The sequence below is a fragment of the Amia ocellicauda genome (genome assembly GCF_036373705.1).
Source record: "Amia ocellicauda isolate fAmiCal2 chromosome 11 unlocalized genomic scaffold, fAmiCal2.hap1 SUPER_11_unloc_3, whole genome shotgun sequence".
Classification (NCBI taxonomy): Eukaryota; Metazoa; Chordata; class Actinopteri; order Amiiformes; family Amiidae; genus Amia; species Amia ocellicauda.
Genome location: NW_027102661.1, coordinates 185,740 through 207,841, shown reverse-complemented (window position 1 = coordinate 207,841; position 22,102 = coordinate 185,740). Strand labels below are relative to the sequence as shown.

At 43.2% G+C, this 22,102-nt stretch overlaps 1 non-coding gene across 1 annotated transcript; it reads left to right on the top strand.

Annotated features, from left to right (window-relative positions):
- Positions 1–9,027: 9,027 nt before the first annotated feature.
- trnav-aac (transfer RNA valine (anticodon AAC)) lies at positions 9,028–9,100 on the top strand. Its single transcript has one exon. It is a non-coding gene; the product is annotated as a tRNA-Val (tRNA).
- Positions 9,101–22,102: the final 13,002 nt, after the last annotated feature.

The window sequence follows — 22,102 nt, the reverse complement described above, 5'->3', positions numbered from 1 at the left end:
AGCGAACTAGATCCTCAGGACCACATAGTGGAGTTTGTTTCAGGGGGTCCTAAGACTTACGCATACAGAACGGCTGCGGGTAAGACCTGTATGAAAGTTAAGGGTTTCACTCTGAACCATTGTAACAACAAGCTCATTAACATCAAGTCTCTGACGACCCTGGTAGAAAGTTTTGTAACGAGAAAGACGCGCCTCCTCGTGAGATTATTACAGCCGGAAATCAGATCTATCGCAATAAAAAGGGGTACACGTTGGAAAATAGATCACTAAACAAACGGTTCAGAGTGGTGTACAATAAAAGAGTGTTGAAGACTGATTATACCACTCTGCCTTATGGATATTAGCGGTGGTTTTGATAACAGACTTCAACACCCTTTCTCCTGTATTATAGCCGGTCCCTCCAATTCGGGGAAGAGCTATCTTATAAAGAACATCATAGAAGATGTGGACGCAACCGTGTCCCAAGCTCTTGACAACATAGTGTGGTGTTACTCTTGCTGGCAACCTCTCTACGATGATTTGGCTTCGAAAAAAAATAATCTGAAATTTGTGCAAGGTCTCCCCGCCTCGTTGTGTGGCGATGACTTGTTCCCGCCCGGTCAAACTAACCTAGTGATCCTTGATGACCTGATGGAGCAGGCCGGTGACAACAGTGAAGTGGAAAAAGCTTTCACAAAGTACACTCATCATAGGAATTAAAGTATTATTTATTTAGTTAAAAATCTATTTTTTCAAGGTAAAAAAAGCCGCACTATTAATTTATATGCCAATTATATAATTCTTTTTAAAAACCCCAGAGATAAACTACAGGTCACCGTCTTGGCTCGTCAAATGTACCCTAACCAGACCAAGTTCTTTTTGGAGGCATTTGAGGATGCCACCAAAAAACCCTACGGGTACTTGATTGCGAAATTAAATGCACAAACCCCAGAAGACTTTCGCCTAAGAACAGGTTTGTGCCCGCACGATTGGCCGGCAGTCTATGTGCTAAAGAAAAGGAAATAAATAAGAATGTCTGTTCGGATTAAAAGAAATCTGCCGCTTTTGCAAATGTTATTTGAGGGGAGCCCGCGCCATAGGAAAGCTGTGCTGGCAGGGGCCCCCTCGGATTTGATCGAGACCCTGTGTGAAATAGCTTTTAACATCTTACGCGGTAATATACCCCTAACCCCTTCTCAACATTCTAAACTCAAAAAACAAAAAGCGGTTATCAAGATCATCGCTAATAAGAAGTATTCTATTAAAAGAAAAAGAAAGAAGATTAATCAAACCGGGGGTTTTATAGGACCGCTGTTGAGCATAGCCGTGCCTTTCCTAACCAGTCTTCTAGCTTCCAGAGTGGGTTAATAATGGAATATGCTCAGAAAATGTTTTTGATCCCTCAGGAGCAGCTTGAGAAACTGAGAAAAAATGTTGTCGGGCCAGAGCCCATTAGACAAACGGCCGAAAACAACCTGGACTCTGAAATGAAAGCTATACAGGCCAGGGCCGATTTAAATCAGTATTCCAAAGCCCAGTTGTATACCAACACGTTACAGCGCTACCTCCGTCTGGTTAGACAGGGTGAAAAAGATCAAAACATTTTAACTTTAACCATGGCCTCTCAAGAAAATGGTTCTGGGGCTGATGCGGGGGGAACGGTTGATAAAGATGTTGCGGTGACCGAACCTGTAGAGAGTTCAGAGGGAGATGTTGTAACGGATGTTTTGAGAAACATGCCGGCCAGAAGCAAAAGACATGCAGAATATATCCTGCACAAAATGGTTCAGAAACTGCGGGTAACGGCTTGGAATGAACAGGGTGAATTTGTTTTTAAAGGACAACTGATCAAAGGTTCACACATGTTTGATTTGTTGAAGAGTGTCACTAGCACTAATAAGGTACCCGATAGTCGCCGACCTGTAGGCTGGAATGCTTTCCTACAGGCGATGGCCTGTCTGAACATGCCCCAATCAACAGTTCCTAACCAGGAAACGCGACAAAAAATCCGTCTGTGTAAAGAGGTGGAGCCTGATCTGACTCCGATATCTCATTACTCTGTCCGTGCTGAGCGACCATCCTCAGGATCTATCCATCGTTGGGAAGCTTATTAATCTCATGTTTTTATTTGTCTCCCCTGTAAATAATGACCCGACAAACAATTTTTTATTTTTATTTTTTATTTTTCAAATGTTGTACATTTATTTATACCATAACCCCTGCTTTGTATAAGAATTGTGTTGAATAAAAACAAAACTAATGATTCAAAGGCTGTTTTCATTATTTTTTCACCTTAACACGCATGACATCTTTTAAAATCCTCACAAGAACACCCCATCTGTATACACGGCTGGCTAGGGTCGTAAGTCATTGTGTTATAAGGGGGGGTCCACAGTGTCCTGACAAACTCTGCCACTTTTTTATCATTTTGGCCTAAATCCTCACTGTACAAGGCCATAATATCGGGGTATGACCTTCCTTTAGATCTATGATATAAGAAAAACACACAGTGTTGACCACAAGTGAAGGTCTGAAGACTTTGTACTTGACGACCGCTGTAAATGGTTTCTTGACAGTTGTTGAGCAGAAAGTTATTGATCTTCCGAGGGAAAGGTCTGAAATCCGGGGGGTTTGCATAGGAATCAAAAAATTCACCACGGTGGTCCTCCCTTAGATAAATAGCCAGCCAATGTTCTCCGGGCATATTTTTAGGGTGTGTGTTGATTATGTACATTGCAGGTAAATTCTTGATCTTAAATTTAGGCAGCTGATCGCAGGTGTAGACTCCTTGAAACAGTTTCCGTGAGCTGGCCAGGGCATTCATGATGTGGTTGAGCTCTCTGGTGTTCATTTTAATAATAATCATACATAACGTTTCTCCTCTGATTCACCTCAATAATGTTGTCAAACACTGCATACACGACCATATTTACAGTGCGTGGTAGAGGCTGCTTGAAACGCATCTCCAAACGCATATTGCCCGTCTTCATCAGTGAAAAATGTTGTCCACACTCTTCGTCAGGGGTCAGGTTGAAACCGTACAGGGTGTAACCGCTGCAGTATTCCCGGCGATCGATCAGCAGAGTTTGATCCTTGAGATGGCGACCCGTAGCCAGTACTAGACTGTCATATTCACGAACCGCATTGCCGTTTTCAAAGTCAGGTTGAAAAGGTCTGGATGGAACCTGCACACCATCGACGTACAACGCTATAAATTCCGCGTTATAATGTTTAAAGTTAAAGGGGTTCTTGTTGTAAACCCCGGTAAATGCATCATTATCTTCGAGACCTATAATAACCTGTTTTGGGAGCTGTCCTAGAAACAGATTTTCCTGGTTCATCACCCGTGTCCCTGCGGGGATACTGTGGACTTTCATATAGACTCTTTCGATCGGGTACTTGGCGTTTGCCGTCATTAACGCCTGCGCGTGTCCTAGTTTAACCGCCGGGGAGACGGACACTTTTTTCACAAACAGCGAGGCCGATAATATGGTCAGTTTATATTTTTCAGTATCAGGGGTCATCAGACAAAAAGCACTTTTACTACGGATCATTTTAATTTTAATGTCTACCCCGTTGAGCATGAGTTTTTCTTGGAAAAATATGTCTGCATGGATATGCCCCATTAGCTCAAAGGTCCTCCCTTCTGTTGAAGAGGCCGTTCTTTTTTGCAAACCCTTATTGAGTCCCTCTGGATCCTTGTCGTCCATAGCTTCCGGGATGTCTTTGAAGAAAGGCTGAACTGTTTGCTTAGGGTCTCCTCATTATAATTAAGGATACACTCCATCATGGCTCTATAGGGGTAAGTATTGCTGCTTTGACTAATGAGCCGATCTCCCAGGGTCACATCCACCTGTGAAAATTGATGACCCCAGCGTTGGCCGTCTTCTCGATTGCATCGCCATCCTAATCAGTCACTTTACAGTTAATTAAAATAAATGTGTTTTTCAAATCAATATAATCCTCGCCATTGCCAGCTATAAAAAACTCCAGAGGGGCCATGTCTGAAATTGCAGAAAGAGGGGGAATCTCTACATATATGATCTTATCTATACTCGTTTGAGTGTATGGAACTGTAAACAGATCCAGTTCTGATTTGACGCATTCTTCCGATAGACTGTGGACAAAAGACATGTTTAAAAGATGTATCCTGAGGCTCTATTTTTCTTTCTTTGAGACTTTCTTTTTGCAGGTTTTTTCTTGTGCTGCTTCCTTCTCCGAGTGTTTCCACGATATGTTGGAGAATGAGAGATTCTTCGTTTTTTGTTAGCCACGGATCTTCGTCGCCCTGGTGGACACATGCTGTTTCTTCTTTTACCCCCCCTAATCGCCATTACCATGAGACCCGAACCCTCCTGATGCTCATGGCTAGCTGCCCGGTTCATAACATTGGTGAACACGTCACTAACAATATTTTTAGCCGCTGATTTCAAGTGGGGTCTGGCTATAGCAAAGCCTCTCTTAAGCAGGGGTACGGCCATTCTAAAGAGACCATGAAAGAGTCCTCCTAGACCGGCGCCATACATTGTGGGGGCTCCTACAAAACCGGGCAAGCCGTTCCCGGCTTGCATCTTGTAATAATCCACATAGGCGCTAGGATCTACATAACCCCTCGAGGTAGCCATTTTAATAATGTACAAACTGTTTCAGGGGTCGAAAATGTAGTTTGACAATAACTTTACTGAAGCGGAAGGGTACGTTGATATTCTGATCCGATTTGACTTCGATCGTGATGTTGTCAAATTGGGTCTTTGAGACTGGTACGTAGTGTGGCTTGTCATAAGTAATTGTGACCATGTCATTGCTTTTACCTTTAATAAGTACATTTCTCAAAAGGGGGACATAACTATCCCCGACCCTCTGGTGGGTTATGATATCCGTATACACATAAAGAGTGTAAAAGCCGCCCCACCACTTCTGAGAACCTGCTCTCTGTGTCAGAATAGATCCCAAATATACGCCCCAGTTGGCCGCTGGTTTGAATGCTAATACCTGGTTTTGACACCTTGTACACTCTGTTTTTAATAGGGTTGTAATATAGCTTGATGTTGGGGGTGCCTTCTGAGAACTGTTTATGCATCTCATCTAATATTTTATCCACATTGTCATAATAACCTCCTTGTATCGTGAATGTCCATTGACTCTTTTTAACATCATCAAAAATGGCGAAGGTGGCATCCTTATCTTGTAAAACAGCCCAAGTGTAAGGATACTGTATTTCCGCCAACCCCACTTCCCACGACCCCCTTAGATCTATAGATTTTCCAAATTGTACCGTGTAACTGGATATTTCATTTTTAGGGTATATATCGAGAGAGGCGTTACTGGGTAGAGTCACGTAGAAGCCTCCTGATTCCATCTTGAGTATCGAAAGTAATGCCCACAACACACCCGCGGGCAAGTTGTTATAAGGATTGAATATCGCAAACCTGTTGTTCCGGGACCCAACTATTGAACTTTTCAGGCCATCCAAGCCATTTCATCAACACATATTTTTTCCGGTTCTGGGTTTTTTAAGCTAATATCTTTTCAACTCTGTATACACTGTCTTTACCCACAATAAGTTTTTGTAACTCAGCTTCGTAAAACGTTCCTTCTATATTCTCCCCGTCATAGTCTTTTAACCGGTACACGGGTGGGTCTCTAGCCAACTGTTCGGTAACTGTAAAATATTCGTCAGAAAATGTTTCTTCATAACCATTGGCAAAAGTACTCCTTAGCTTTGAAACGCGAACCACATCACCGATGTTGAACTTATAAGTAGTTTTTCCCTTCTTAATAAATGGTCCGTATAATTTTTTATAGACCTTAAAAGAATTACTTTGATCAACATCTATAGGCTTCATTTTAATACTGGTGTGATACCCTTGGTTGTAAGCATCGATAAAATCCTGAACTTTATCAAAATACTTGAACGTGTTGACCGCTGTAAAATATCTCCACATTTTGGTCTTTATGGTGCGGTTAAACCTCTCCACTACCGATGCCCTAAGCTCATTACCGGTGGTGAAATGATGTATTTTGTGTCTCTTCAGTAGATTCTGAAATTCTCTGTTGAGAAACTCTTTTCCTTTATCAGTCTGCAGTTTTTTAGGACATCGACCCTTGGACAATATATCCTCAAAGGCCCTTGTGACCGCCCGACCTGTTTTATTATGTAGAATGCGAGCCCAGGCATATTTTGATAACACATCGATACACATCAACATCAATTTGTGACCATTGTTATGTTTTGATAAATTTGACATATCGACTAGATCCATTTGCCATTGTGAGTCTGTCAGTTGCATATACGCGGTTTCTTTTAAACTTAATCCTGAGAGGTTTATGAAAGGTATAGGCGTCTTGTTCCCGTAACCATTCTGAAACAACCACAACATTAACCTTCACTCCGGCCTCAGCGAGTCCTCTTTGAAAACCCTTCTTACCCGCCAAACCCCCAATCTTGGCTGGGTTGTAGTATAGTTCCTGCATTTGGGGAGCTTGCCGAGTCATTCTGTCAAATAACCACACAGACCCACACTATGCGCAAAGTTTTTATACAAGGTTTTTTATTCAACTTCAGGAGAGCAGATACCCCTTTTAAGACATTTGAGAAAAGTATAACATACACAACAATTTTTTCTACGGTCCAGACAAAAAGAAATCAGATGATTGGTTACTTGATCTATATCAACAAATATACCTGTTTCTTTATCTTGTAGGCACACACCTCAGTTACATATGTAAATAAAACAACATTATGACCTATCTTAAAATTAAACAGAGGTGTATTAAACATGCTCAGTAAAAGGTCATACAGATGTTGATGAAATGGCCTAATATCATTCTTGGCCCCCTTGAGCCCTTCATCCCAGTGTTCGTACCCCCCGTTCTTTGTTACAGCAGCCATTCACTTTTCCAGGTTTGAAAGTTGATCCTCATCGATGGTTAAATCTGTAGAGAAAAGGCTCGCGTTGGCTACTTTTCTGTCAAGCACATGGTGTAATAGCGCTCTCAGGTTAGCTGCAGAGTGTTGATGACAGAACCAGTTGCAGAACCAGTCCAGAACATTCCCCATGTTCAAAGTCCCTTAGTTCAGGTCAGAGTCTGAATCAGTGGCGTAGATGTCGAATTCTTCGTCGCTGCCCCCAGCTTTAACTTCTTTACGGAAGAAATAAGCTTTTAGCTTGCCAGCGGTTTTTCTACTCGGCTCATCCAGGTCATTGAGCAGCTGCCCAAGTTTCTCTATTATAAACGGCTCCTTTTTCAGCTCCAGCAAAATCTCATCTATGATTTTCTGGACTTGTCCCACAGTGACATGTATGTGGGAGTAAGAGAGCGCCTTGATTAGTGCCGGTTTCAGCCACGGTTTGTTCAGTCTTCTGTAAAACACGTTGAAATAGAACAGGAAATAGTAACGGTCTGGTTCAAACAAACAACTGTGTCTCAACTGACTGGGGTGATTCACTTCACACCCCCGACAGACTTCTTTCAGAGCTCGGTCGATGAGAGCACTCAGAATATACACCAGGGTGCTTTTAACCACTCTGCTTACTTGGTCACATACCCCGGGCATAAATCCTGCATCTTCATCACGCCCCCGGGACAGTCCGATGCTCATTGGGTCGCCTGGTGGTTTGTGGGGTGTTTCTCCATCCATTGGACTGACCCCCTCCTGAGACGCACAGACGGTAGACAGTTCGGCAAAATCGAGGCCCTCCATGAGCTCCAGAGGCTGGGGATCCCCGAGACTCATTTGGACATCCATCGCACCGCATGTTGTTTCGTCCTGAGGGACCGGGGTCTGAGGTCTTGGAGAGTAACCACAGTCAAAGGGTTCCAGAGTGTATACAAAATCTGGGGAATAGAACCAGGGGTGATCCCGGGTTTGAAGAGGCCTGTAGAGCCTGTCGACGTCCGCAGCTTTCGGGTAAGACATTCTCTTTAATTTTAAACCATGAATGAATTGTTGCACCTTTTATCCTATCTCTTCACTACGTCACGACACACCGCCCTCTTAGAAGAGAGTAGCCCCTGAGCCGTCAGACCCCCCTCCAAAACCCCACACGTCGTCTGTCGTAGTTCTGCAAGCTTTCCCATTCACACCTTTCAAAACCCTGAGTCGGAGACTCCATTTCGCATTCTCTTGGACCCTCTTGCAAGCCTTCTAGAGTCTTATCCACAAGCCCCAGATCTCTCCAGGCCATCACCTTCAACCAGTCCTCATAAGAGTATTCAATTACCGTCTCAAAAGGTTCCAACGTACCCTCCTTCTCTCCCAAAGCAAGAAGCTCCACTCCAACATAGCTGGGATCCCTTTTAAAGCGGTAACCCCGTCGAGCCCCCCAGAACAACACCCAGGAGCGTTCAATCTTCAAATTGGTGAGTACAATAACCCTTGCCCGGGATTGTTTCTTGCGGGGTTTCATGTTGATGTCGCTGGACATGTTGAAGAAGCGGGATGTTTCAGAAGCTGAGAATTAAAGAGGTATTGCCTAAAAGAAGCGCGGGTTCTTAAATAGAGAGGAGAGTTTCGGGGCGTTGCCTTCAGAGGGGTGGGGGTATTTATGGGTGGCCTTGTTGTTCAGGGTTTTATGGGTGCACACTTTCTGACGGATATGACGTAGGAATAATTAAGGAAATAACTCTACCTAAAATCACGCCCCCCAATTATGACGTAGGAATATTAATAAGCTTAGGGCATACGTCATAACAAAATAGGCCGCGCCCAAAAAACCCTACTATCTACTCTTATGTAGTTGAAGGCGCAGTATAGCTCTCATAGTCTGGTGGTGACGGAAGACCACCAGCCGTTTGAACAAGCCATTCAGCATCACCTTGTTGGGTTAAGTGCAGGCACTGTCAGAGCGCAGGGCGTCCTGCCTTTGAAAGAGTTTCCGAAGTGTCCTGATGTGCCCTTAAGCAATGCCAAACAGGTCTGTGAAAATGGCATCCTTTCGCGGCACTTCAGACGCCATCTCACAGTCTAGCCGACCTGAAACGCCTGAGCCTGTTTTACCAGCAGGCTCCAACGGTAACCGTTTGAAGCAAGAGGCGGCGTTGTCAGTTTCTGTAGTGTAGCGGTTATCACATTTGCCTAACGCGCGAAAGGTCCCCGGTTCGAAACCGGGTGGAAACAGCCTGCTTTGGGCCGGCCCTTTTCGTCCTGCTTGCCCTCGTGGTTCCCCGGAGGCGGTGGGTGTCTTTTCTTCATTGGAGTGCCCGAAATCGGTGCTCTCAGAGCGTCCGTCCGTCGACAGGTTGAAATTGTAAACGCTGGTGTAGCCACTTTTAATTAAAATCTGATGATGATGATGATGATGATGTTGTTGTTGTTGTTCTTGTTGTCATCGTGGTCGCCGTCATTATTATTGTTAAAGTAAAGCAGTAGTTAGATTTGTTGCTACCGTAAGGTGTAGAAGACAACAGTAGGTATGGCGTGTGATATCAAAACATTCAGAATACTTTTAACCTATATAATTTATAAGCTTTGTAAAATAAACCCAAATATCTCTTTTGCGGGGATAAACGCTGTTCTGAGTAGTTTGTGACTTGTTTAATACCAAACAAAGCATCGCTATAAAAAATAAATAAAAAAATCACTGTAAAAGCGCTAGTTATTTTTGATCTTTATAGTTATTTTCTAGGCTCAGGTTGTTTTTTAGCGCTTATAAAGGCCTGAAATATTCTTAGTGGTTGTTGACTATAGGTCTTGATGCTTAAAAATGTTTTTTTGAGAGACCAAAAGGTTCTAATAAAAGTTTAGAGTAGAGAGGAGAGAGATCGTCTCCATCTTGGTTTCTATTTGAAATTTGATGCAGTGTCATTTTATTGGTTGGTTTTGATATGTTAATTGGTAACAGGGTGGCACAAAGGCCAGACCAGAACAATGCCTTACAAGCAGATCCGGCATGTGGCCATCAGTATAAGTATGAAGGTCTGGTCTTCAGCTCGACAGACTCACACTGACCTTTCGATTTAAGACTAAAGATCAACAATGTCCGGAAACAACATCAGCGATTCGATTTAAACGAGTTTTTAGGCAAGTCTTCAGATTATTTTCATTGACTCAGAGCGTGTTGTGTGCATGTATTGTAAATAAGGCTATAACATCTGTTTTAAGTTCTGTAAAATTATTTTTCAGCCAGTCAACAGGAGTTAATTCCCAACGCTGAGGAGATCATCTGGAACAACGACGGTAAGATTTTTGTGTTTGCGCTCATGGGTTCTTATGTATGGGTGTGTGTGGTTTTGAAGCGGCTCATTAGAGTTATGAAAACGTTTTAATATATAATAATGCCGGTCTCTTTAATTACACAGAAACTATCGAAAGGCCTGTGATTAATGTCTCCGAGGATCGACCAAGAGAAGTGGTTGTCCCTAGACAGGCTGTCTGCCGACCGGGTAAGAACTAAACCCCTGTTTGTTTGTATAACGTTTCTGTAAGATGTTTGAGTCCAGTTTTGTTAATTTAAAAAAATTATCCTGTCTAACAGTATTAAGAAACGTGGTTCGAGACAACGAAAGGCCTTCCACATCGAGGGCTTGTTTCGTTTTACCTTCGAGAACCGTAACCTTTCAAGAATCTGAAAGGCCGTCAGCCCCGGTATCTGATAGCTGTGAGTATATATCTGCAGCCTGTAAGAGGTTAAAGCTTTTTATAAAGCGGTGTGGTTAAAGGTTAAACATGTCTCTTACCTTCACAGCGGTGCAAAAAGCTAAACCAGCCGAAAAACATAAGAAACGATTATTCTGTGGAGGTAAGTAAGATCTTTCAAACTTTAATGTTTTTAAAAGAGCTTTGTTTGCCCGTTGAGGGCTAATATTTAAGCGATGGGTGACCGTTTCCTGTAGGGCGGGGGGTTCTGGGAAAGATCTTTAGAAGTCCGGACAGGTCTAGGCTTGTTTCTGGGGAACGTGTTTAGAAATGACCGATTGCTGTACCGTCTGGTTAGGAAGTAAAGCCGTCCGAAAGGGTTTAGTAAGTTGTTTGGCTTATATCCCGCTATTATACTTCTGTTTTAAAGTGGTTGTAGGAAAAGTCTTGAAGGTGTTCATTGTATTTAATATTTAAACAGATCGTGAAAACGTTTGTGAAACAGGAAGTCCCGGGATCAGGAAGCGTTTACACTTGGAAGGTTCGTTTAAAAATGAAATGTTGTTGTGTGTGTGTGTGTTTTATTAACAATATTACAGTTTTTAAAGAAACATTTAAGAAACAGTTTATTTACAGCGGCTTCTCTGTTTTACATTTATTATCAAGTCCTAATAAATATATTGTCTGTAAATAATAAGGCGTTGTAGTGAATGTCTAAGGCTATTTTCAAAGGTCTAAAAAAGCTAAAGGTTTTGAATGTCCTGGACATGTTGTTTTAAGTTTGATTTCTGTCGCCGTTTAAAGATGTAAATGTAATGTATATTTTTATTCTTCCCAAGACTCTTGGGATAGTCATTCTGTGAATGAGCTATTGAGGACAATTACCCCGTCTAAGTGGGATCAAACATCTTCCCCGGTGAGATCACCGAGAGGATCCCCCACGGTGGTCTTGGAGACCCCCCAACATCTACTCAGGCCACAGCCTTCTGGGAGTAATTCAACACCCCAGATTCAGCCTGCCGCATTGTCAGGCGGAACAAATACAGGCATCCAACAACCTCAGGGGTCGCCGTCAGTCAGGGCTGACACACCACCCAACGACGGCCTGGTTTCAACATCGTCCCCCCAGACCCGTTTCTTGGCTACAGAAACGCGGAACAGTACCCCGCGCTTGGCCAGGGTGTCACCGCAAAGGCCTTCTTGGTCTCCGTCCATGAGTATACGCTCGCTCCCTGCCTCCTTCGACCGAGATTTACCGGAGCGACCATCCTTTGAAGCTGAGCCAGGCCACCAGCCCCCGGAGCTACATCCTGAAGGTCGGCATGAGTTGCTACATACTTTGTTACAAAATCAAAGACTTGTGTTAGTGGGGCAAAACCTGGTGATAGAGAGCCAAAACACCCTTATTAATACCCTTACTAACGAATTGTACCGTATTTAATGTTTTAATAGACACAAAACGCCTTACTATTGTGGGTTGTTGGAAAAATAAAAAATAAATTAAAAAATGTCCTGACTTGGTAAAAGAACTCACAAACTAAAGGATTATGAACAAGCTAGGGCCCCAAAAAGACCTTCCCGAGAGAACATCCCCGGCCCTGTTGTGAACTCCTCTGATGTCCCAATGAACCTGGAACTATTACAAATGATAAATGATTTAAATAACCCCCAATTACCACCGATAGAATGTGAATTAACAGACTTACCGGTGAACCCCGACCTGTTACAGATGGTCAATGATCTAAATAACCACCTCCCACCGGTAGCGCTTATAGAGGTTCACCCCCTAGTTCACCCCGATTTGTTTGAAATGGTGGAGGCTTTGGAGGAGCTACCCCGACCAAATTCTGCCCCTATTATAAATGATTTGAGACAATTAGAACACAGGATGGCGGCAGAAGCAGCCATCACTATAGAGGAGGGTCTTGACATTAACCGGTTGGATATCTTTGAAGGACTTTTACAGGCTTTAAATGAGCCTCCTCAAAAAGGGGGTTTTGTAGATGTCAGCAGTGGGGGTGTTCGGAATGTGGAGGGTTCTGAGACTGATAAGGCTGTGGAGGTCATGCTCTGTGAGAATGTAGGGGGTGAAGGCTTTGTTCAAAATGATGATGTGTCCAAGAGTACCAGTGATCCCGTGATTATAGATAGACCGGCCTATAACAATTTTGAAATGATTCAGCGTTTTAATTTTGCAGAACTTTTAAATTGTGACAATTATGCAGAAATATTTGTCAACATACACGAGGCCTTGCAGAAAATGCTTGAACAGGTTGCTGAAAGGGTCAGACCTCGAGATGTTGTACAGTTAGAACTCAGAGGGGATGATTTGTTTAGCAACCTATCTGTAATGCTGAGTGGAGATAATTTAGACGTCTGGCTAAAATCGAAGCGTTATTGCAAAGTAACGCAGCCATCATAGCTGATGAAAGTCTGTCTCTGGTAATGAATGTGGTTCGTAACCCTGAGGGTGGGGCGCTTAGAAGACTGTCGAAATGCTTGAAGAACGACATAATTAGGACCAAGCTCAGGCAATTAGTGGTGAGTTCCAGTGGGGACAATAAGCTCTGTTTTGCTTACAGTTTAATAAAACTACTCACCCCCGACATGCCTGAACCCCAAGCTCTGCAAGAAGCTTTAATGCTTCATCAGAGGGCCGGCTTAAACTCTCAACAGATGGTTGCCTTTTCAGACATCACCAAGTTTGAGGAGTTGTTGTCTTTAAAAATTGTTGTGTGGTACCGTTGTGAGGTAAAGGAAGTATTTGTGAAATTTCAGACACATCCTGAAACCCATACACAGACACTGTTTCTCTTCCTAAGTGATAGTCATTACTTTGGAATAAAGAGTTTGACGGCTTTTTTGGGTTGTTCGTATGTTTGTCATTGGTATTATAAGGCCTTCAATGATAAGCTTAAGCACCGATGTGACGGTTACTGTAACGTCTGTTTCAATCCGCAATGTCGTAAGGGTTTGGCCCCTACCATCCGATGTAAAGATTGCTTAAGGATTTGTCTCTCAGCGTTCTGTTTTTCCGAGCATAAGGTACAGAGGGCCGCTACTGAGGGGGTTAAAAAACTGAGTTATTGTGATCAAACTAAATATTGCCCGCAGTGTTGCCTCCAGTACCGTTTTCATGAGGTTAAACCACACAAATGTCTGGAGCCGAGATGCAGGATCTGTAATGCTGATTTAACCCCGGGGTCCGAACACCAGTGCTTTATTCAGCCGGTTAAAAAGGAGCCGCCGCACAACCGGTATGTCTTTTTTGCTTTTGAATGCCGGCAAGAAAACGGGGTCCACGTTGCTAATTATATACTCTGTATTGACATGTTGGATCGTGAGTGGTCAGCTAGCGGTGAGAGTTGTGTCAGGGATTTCTTTACGCGGTATCGCGGTCCAAAATACCTCAATTACACATTTATTGCCCACAATGCTAAGGGTTATGATTCTTACATTTTGATGAAGTATCTGGTGGAAAATGGGGTGACCCCAAAAATAATAGCTCAGGGTAGCAAGATCATGTGTTTCACCGACGAAGCTTTCAACTAACGTTACATAGACTTGTTAAATTTCATCCCCATGAAATTGAGCGCTTTGCCTAAGGCTCTGGGTTTTGAGGCTCAGAAGAAAGGTTGGTTCTGCCATTTTTTTAATACTATGGACACTCAAAATTATCGAGGGTCCTACCTGCCCGCCACTTATTATGGGGTTGATACTATGATGTCTCATGAGAGGGAGGAATTCTTTAAATGGTACAATACGGTTAAGGGAGGTGTTTTTGATGACCGAGAAGAGATGGCTGCTTATTGTAAAAATGATGTGGTGATCCTTAAAGAAGCCTGTGTGCGTTTCCGCGCCGAGGTTATCAACACATCGGGTCTCGACCCTTTGCAAAGTGTGACCATAGCGTCTCTCTGCATGAAAATGTATCGGTCCAATTTCTTGCAGAAAAACACTATAGCGGTCACCACTTCTGACAACTATCGTGCTAGACAAAAGAACTTTTCGACTGTCTCCATACAGTGGCTGGAATACCTGAGTGCCCGGGATAACATCTTCATCAGACATGCTTTAAATCAAGGGGAAGTCAAAATGGGGCCTTACTACTTAGACGGTTTTAGCGACGTGTCCGGGCGGCGTACCGCTTATGAGTTTGCAGGTTGTATTTAGCATGGCTGTCCTCAGTGCTTCGACCCAAACACCTTTAACCCCGTAACACAAAAACTCTGCAGTGATATGTACTATGATTTCCAGGAACGAATTGAAACTTTAAAAAACACCTATGGTTTGAACGTGCTGGTGATTTGGGAACACGAGTGGACGACCCTGAAGCAACAGGATGCGGGGGTACAACGGTTTATGGAAACCTTGGACTTTCCTGAACGTCTTGAGCCCCGGGATGCGTTATTTGGGGGTCGTACCAACGCCCTCTGTTTACATTATGAGGTAAAGGAGGGTGAGAGAGTAGATTACTATGATTTCACCAGTCTGTACCCTTATGTCAACAAGACCAAAATGTACCCGGTGGGGCGTCCAACCATTGTTTATCGTGACTTTCTCGAAATCGGACATTACTTTGGTTTAATCAAAGTCACCATGTACCCTCCTCGCGAGCTGTTCTTACCCGTGTTGCCTTACAGGTGTTCGGGAAAATTGATGTTCCCTCTGTGTAGAACGTGTGTGGAAACTGAAAATAAAACTACCTCTTGTCTGCACAGTGATGAAGAGAGAGCGCTGACGGGTGTCTGGTGTAGCATTGAGCTTGACAAGGCGGTGGAGAAAGGTTACAGAGTCGGTAAGGTGTATGAGGTTTGGCATTTTTCTGAAAAATCTGATACTCTTTTTGCTGATTACATTATGACCCATCTGAAAGGGAAACAGGAGGCATCGGGCTATCCCTCATGGTGTGTTGTCTCCGCGGCCAAAGAGCGATACGTTCAGCAATATTTTGAAAAGGAAGGGATCCGTCTAGAGCTGGGGAACATAACTGTAAACCCCGCCAAGAGACAAATGTCCAAACTGATTTTAAACAGTCTGTGGGGTAAGTTTGGGGAAAGAAATTACCGTCTAAACACAACCTTGATTAAAACCCCTGAACAGTTTATAGAATTTATGTTTTCCAAACAACATGCAGTATCACACTTTCAATTCTTAAATGACCATGTGGCACAGGTCCAGTGGAGGGCCCCTAAAGATTTCCCCACCAAACAGGGGAACGTTAATGTTTTCATAGCGGTTTTTACCACGGCTTACGCCCGGCTTGAACTGTACAACTTAATGGATCAGTTGCAGGAACGCACGCTCTATCATGATACTGACTCTGTAATCTTTGTCACCAGGCCAGGGGATTGGGTCCCTCCCCTCGGGGACTACCTTGGGGAGTTAACGAGCGAACTAGATCCTCAGGACCACATAGTGGAGTTTGTTTCAGGGGGTCCTAAGACTTACGCATACAGAACGGCTGCGGGTAAGACCTGTATGAAAGTTAAGGGTTTCACTCTGAACCATTGTAACAACAAGCTCATTAACATCAAGTCTCTGACGACCCTGGTAGAAAGTTTTGTAACCGAGAAAGACGCGCCTCCTCGTGAGATTATTACAGCCGGAAATCAGATCTATCGCAATAAAAAGGGGTACACGTTGGAAAATAGATCACTAAACAAACGGTTCAGGGTGGTGTACAATAAAAGAGTGTTGAAGACTGATTATACCACTCTGCCTTATGGATATTAGCGGTGGTTTTGAAAACAAACTTCAACACCCTTTCTCCTGTATTATAGCCGGTCCCTCCAATTCGGGGAAGAGCTATCTTATAAAGAACATCATAGAAGATGTGGACGCAACCGTGTCCCAAGCTCTTGACAACATAGTGTGGTGTTTCACTTGCTGGCAACCTCTCTACGATGATTTGGCTTCGAAAAAAAATAATCTGAAATTTGTGCAAGGTCTCCCCGCCTCGTTGTGTGACGATGACTTGTTCCCGCCCGGTCAAACTAATCTAGTGATCCTTGATGACCTGATGGAGCAGGCCGGTGACAACAGTGAAGTGGAAAAAGCTTTCACAAAGTACACTCATCATAGGAATTTAAGTATTATTTATTTAGTTCAAAATCTATTTTTTCAAGGTAAAAAAAGCCGCACTATTAATTTAAATGCCAATTATATAATTCTTTTTAAAAACCCCAGAGATAAACTACAGGTCACCGTCTTGGCTCGTCAAATGTACCCTAACCAGACCAAGTTCTTTTTGGAGGCATTTGAGGATGCCACCAAAAAACCCTACGGGTACTTGATTGCGGACTTAAAAGCACAAACCCCAGAAGACTTTCGCCTCAGAACAGGTTTGTGCCCGCCCGATTGGCCGGCAGTGTATGTGCTAAAGAAAAGGAAATAAATAAGAATGTCTGTTCGGATTAAAAGAAATCTGCCGCTTTTGCAAATGTTATTTGAGGGGAGCCCGCGCCATAGGAAAGCTGTGCTGGCAGGGGCCCCCTCGGATTTGATCGAGACCCTGTGTGAAATAGCTTTTAACATCTTACGCGGTAATATACCCCTAACCCCTTCTCAACATTCTAAACTCAAAAAACAAAAAGCGGTTATCAAGATCATCGCTAATAAGAAGTATTCTATTAAAAGAAAAAGAAAGAAGATTAATCAAACCGGGGGTTTTATAGGACCGCTGTTGAGCCAATCCGTGCCTTTCCTAACCAGTCTTCTAGCTTCCAGAGTGGGTTAATAATGGAATATGCTCAGAAAATGTTCTTGATCCCTCAGGAGCAGCTTGAGAAACTGAGAAAAAATGTTGTCGGGCCAGAGCCCATTAGACAAACGGCCGAAAACAACCTGGACTCTGAAATGAAAGCTATACAGGCCAGGGCCGATTTAAATCAGTATTCCAAAGCCCAGTTGTATACCAACACGTTACAGCGCTACCTCCGTCTGGTTAGACAGGGTGAAAAAGATCAAAACATTTTAACTTTAACCATGGCCTCTCAAGAAAATGGTTCTGGGGCTGATGCGGGGGGTACGGTTGATAAAGATGTTGCGGTGACCGAACCTGTTGAGAGTTCAGAGGGAGATGTTGTAACGGATGTTTTGAGAAACATGCCGGCCAGAAGCAAAAGACATGCACAATATATCCTGCACAAAATGGTTCAGAAACCGCGGGTAACGGCTTGGAATGAACAGGGTGAATTTGTTTTTAAAGGACAACTGATCAAAGGTTCACACATGTTTGATTTGTTGAAGAGTGTCACTAGCACTAATAAGGTACCCGATAGTCGCCGACCTGTAGGCTGGAATGCTTTCCTACAGGCGATGGCCTGTCTGAACATGCCCCAATCCACAGTTCCTAACCAGGTAACGCGACAAAAAATCTGTCTGTGTAAAGAGGTGGAGCCTGATCTGACTCCGATATCTCATTACTCTGACCGTGCTGAGCGACCATCCTCAGGATCTATCCATCGTTGGGAAGCTTATTAATCTCATGTTTTTATTTGTCTCCCCTGTAAATAATGACCCGACAAACAATTTTATTTTTTATTTTTTTTATTTTCAAATGTTGTACATTTATTTATAACATAACCTCTGCTTTGTATAAGAATTGTGTTGAATAAAAACAAAACTAATGATTCAAAGGCTGTTTTCATTATTTTTTCACCTTAACATGCATGACATCTTTTAAAATCCTCACAAGAACACCCCATCTGTATACATGGCTGGCTAGGGTTGTAAGTCATTGTGTTATAAGGGGGGGTCCACAGTGTCCTGACAAACTCTGCCACTTTTTTATCATTTTGGCCTAAATCCTCACTGTACAAGGCCATAATATCGGGGTATGACCTTCCTTTAGATCTATGATATAAGAAAAACACACAGTGCTGACCACAAGTGAAGGTCTGAAGACTTTGTACTTGACGACCGCTGTAAATGGTTTCTTGACAGTTGTTGAGCAGAAAGTTATTGATCTTCCGAGGGAAAGGTCTGAAATCCGGGGGGTTTGCATAGGAATCAAAAAATTCACCACGGTGGTCCTCCCTTAGATAAATAGCCAGCCAATGTTCTCCGGGCATATTTTTAGGGTGTGTGTTGATTATGTACATTGCAGGTAAATTCTTGATCTTAAATTTAGGCAGCTGATCGCAGGCGTAGACTCCTTGAAACAGTTTCCGTGAGCCGGCCAGGGCATTCATGATGTGGTTGAGCTCTCTGGTGTTCATTTTAATAATAATCATACGGAACGTTTCTCCTCTGATTCACCTCAATAATGTTGTCAAACACAGCATACACGACCATATTTACAGTGTGTGGTAGAGGCTGCTTGAAACGCATCTCCAAACGCATATTGCCCGTCATCATCAGTGAAATATGTTGTCCACACTCTTCGTCAGGGGTCAGGTTGAAACCGTACAGGGTGTAACCGCTGCAGTATTCCCGGCGATCGATCAGCAGAGTTTGATCCTTGAGATGGCGACCCGTAGCCAGTACTAGACTGTAATATTCACGAACCGCATTGCCGTTTTCAAAGTCAGGTTGAAAAGGTCTGGATGGAACCTGCACACCATCGACGTACAACGCTATAAATTCCGCGTTATAATGTTTAAAGTTAAAGGGGTTCTTGTTGTAAACCCCGGTAAATGCATCATTATCCACGAGACCTATAATAACCTGTTTTGGGAGCTGTCCTAGAAACAGATTTTCCTGGTTCATCACCCGTGTCACTGCGGGGATACTGTGGACTTTCATATAGACTCTTTCGATCGGGTACTTGGCGTTTGCCGTCATTAACGCCTGCGCGTATCCTAGTTTAACCGCCGGGGAGACGGACACTTTTTTCACAAACAGCGAGGCCGATAATATGGTCAGTTTATATTGTTCAGTATCAGGGGTCATCAGACAAAAAGCACTTTTACTACGGATCATTTTAATTTTAATGTCTACCCCGTTGAGCATGAGTTTTTCTTGGAAAAATATGTCTGCATGGATATGCCCCATTAGCTCAAAGGTCCTCCCTTCTGTTGAAGAGGCCGTTCTTTTTTGCAAACCCTTATTGAGTCCCTCTGGATCCTTGTCGTCCATAGCTTCCGGGATGTCTTTGACGAAAGGCTGAACTGTTTGCTTAGGGTCTCCTCATTATAATTAAGGATACACTCCATCATGGCTCTATAGGGGTAAGTATTGCTGCTTTGACTAATGAGCCGATCTCCCAGGGTCACATCCACCTGTGAAAATTGATGACCCCAGCGTTGGCCGTCTTCTCGACTGCATCGCCATCCTAATCAGTCACTTTACAGTTCATTAAAATAAATGTGTTATTCAAATCAATATAATCCTCGCCATTGCCAGCTATAAAAAACTCCAGAGGGGCCGTGTCTGAAATTGCAGAAAGAGGGGGAATCTCTACATATATGATCTTATCTATACTCGTTTGAGTGTATGGAACTGTAAACAGATCCAGTTCTGATTTGACGCATTCTTCCGATAGACTGTGGACAAAAGACATGTTTAAAAGATGTATCCTGAGGCTCTATTTTTCTTTCTTTGAGACTTTCTTTTTGCAGGTTTTTTCTTGTGCTGCTTCCTTCTCCGAGTGTTTCCACGATATGTTGGAGAATGAGAGATTCTTCGTTTTTTGTTAGCCACGGATCTTCGTCGCCCTGGTGGACACATGCTGTTTCTTCTTTTACCCCCCCTCCTCGCCATTACCATGAGACCCGAACCCTCCTGATGCTCATGGCTAGCTGCCCGGTTCATAACATTGGTGAACACGTCACTAACAATATTTTTAGCCGCTGATTTCAAGTGGGGTCTGGCTATAGCAAAGCCTCTCTTAAGCAGGGGTACGGCCATTCTAAAGAGACCATGAAAGAGTCCTCCTAGACCGGCGCCATACATTGTGGGGGCTCCTACAAAACCGGGCAAGCCGTTCCCGGCTTGCATCTTGTAATAATCCACATAGGCGCTAGGATCTACATAACCCCTCGAGGTAGCCATTTTAATAATGTACAAACTGTTTCAGGGGTCGAAAATGTAGTTTGACAATAACTTTACTGAAGCGGAAGGGTACGTTGATATTCTGATCCGATTTTACTTCGATCGTGATGTTGTCAAATTGGGTCTTTGAGACTGGTACGTAGTGTGGCTTGTCATAAGTAATTGTGACCATGTCATTGCTTTTACCTTTAATAAGTACATTTCTCAAAAGGGGGACATAACTATCCCCGACCCTCTGGTGGGTTATGATATCCGTATACACATAAAGAGTGTAAAAGCCGCCCCACCACTTCTGAGAACCTGCTCTCTGTGTCAGAATAGATCCCAAATATACGCCCCAGTTGGCCGCTGGTTTGAATGCTAATACCTGGTTTTGACACCTTGTACACTCTGTTTTTAATAGGGTTGTAATATAGCTTGATGTTGGGGGTGCCTTCTGAGAACTGTTTATGCATCTCATCTAATATTTTATCCACATTGTCATAATAACCTCCTTGTATCGTGAATGTCCATTGACTCTTTTTAACATCATCAAAAATGGCGAAGGTGGCATCCTTATCTTGTAATACAGCCCAAGTGTAAGGATACTGTATTTCCGCCAACCCCACTTCCCACGACCCCCTTAGATCTATAGATTTTCCAAATTGTACCGTGTAACTGGATATTTCATTTTTAGGGTATATATCGAGAGAGGCGTTACTGGGTAGAGTCACGTAGAAGCCTCCTGATTCCATCTTGAGTATCGAAAGTAATGCCCACAACACACCCGCGGGCAAGTTGTTATAAGGATTGAATATCGCAAACCTGTTGTTCCGGGACCCAACTATTGAACTTTTCAGGCCATCCAAGCCATTTCATCAACACATATTTTTTCCGGTTCTGGGTTTTTTCAGCTAATATCTTTTCAACTCTGTATACACTGTCTTTACCCACAATAATTTTTTGTAACTCGGCTTCGTAAAACGTTCCTTCTATATCCTCCCCGTCATAGTCTTTTAACCGGTACACGGGTGGGTCTCTAGCCAACTGTTCGGTAACTGTAAAATATTCGTCAGAAAATGTTTCTTCATAACCTTTGGCAAAAGTACTCCTTAGCTTTGAAACGCGAACCACATCACCGATGTTGAACTTATAAGTAGTTTTTCCCTTCTTAATAAATGGTCCGTATAATTTTTTATAGACCTTAAAAGAATTACTTTGATCAACATCTATAGGCTTCATTTTAATACTGGTGTGATACCCTTGGTTGTAAGCATCGATAAAATCCTGAACTTTATCAAAATACTTGAACGTGTTGACCGCTGTAAAATATCTCCACATTTTGGTCTTTATGGTGCGGTTAAACCTCTCCACTACCGATGCCCTAAGCTCATTACCGGTGGTGAAATGATGTATTTTGTGTCTCTTCAGTAGATTCTGAAATTCTCTGTTGAGAAACTCTTTTCCTTTATCAGTCTGCAGTTTTTTAGGACATCGACCCTGGGACAATATATCCTCAAAGGCCCTTGTCACCGCCCGACCTGTTTTATTATGTAGAATGCGAGCCCA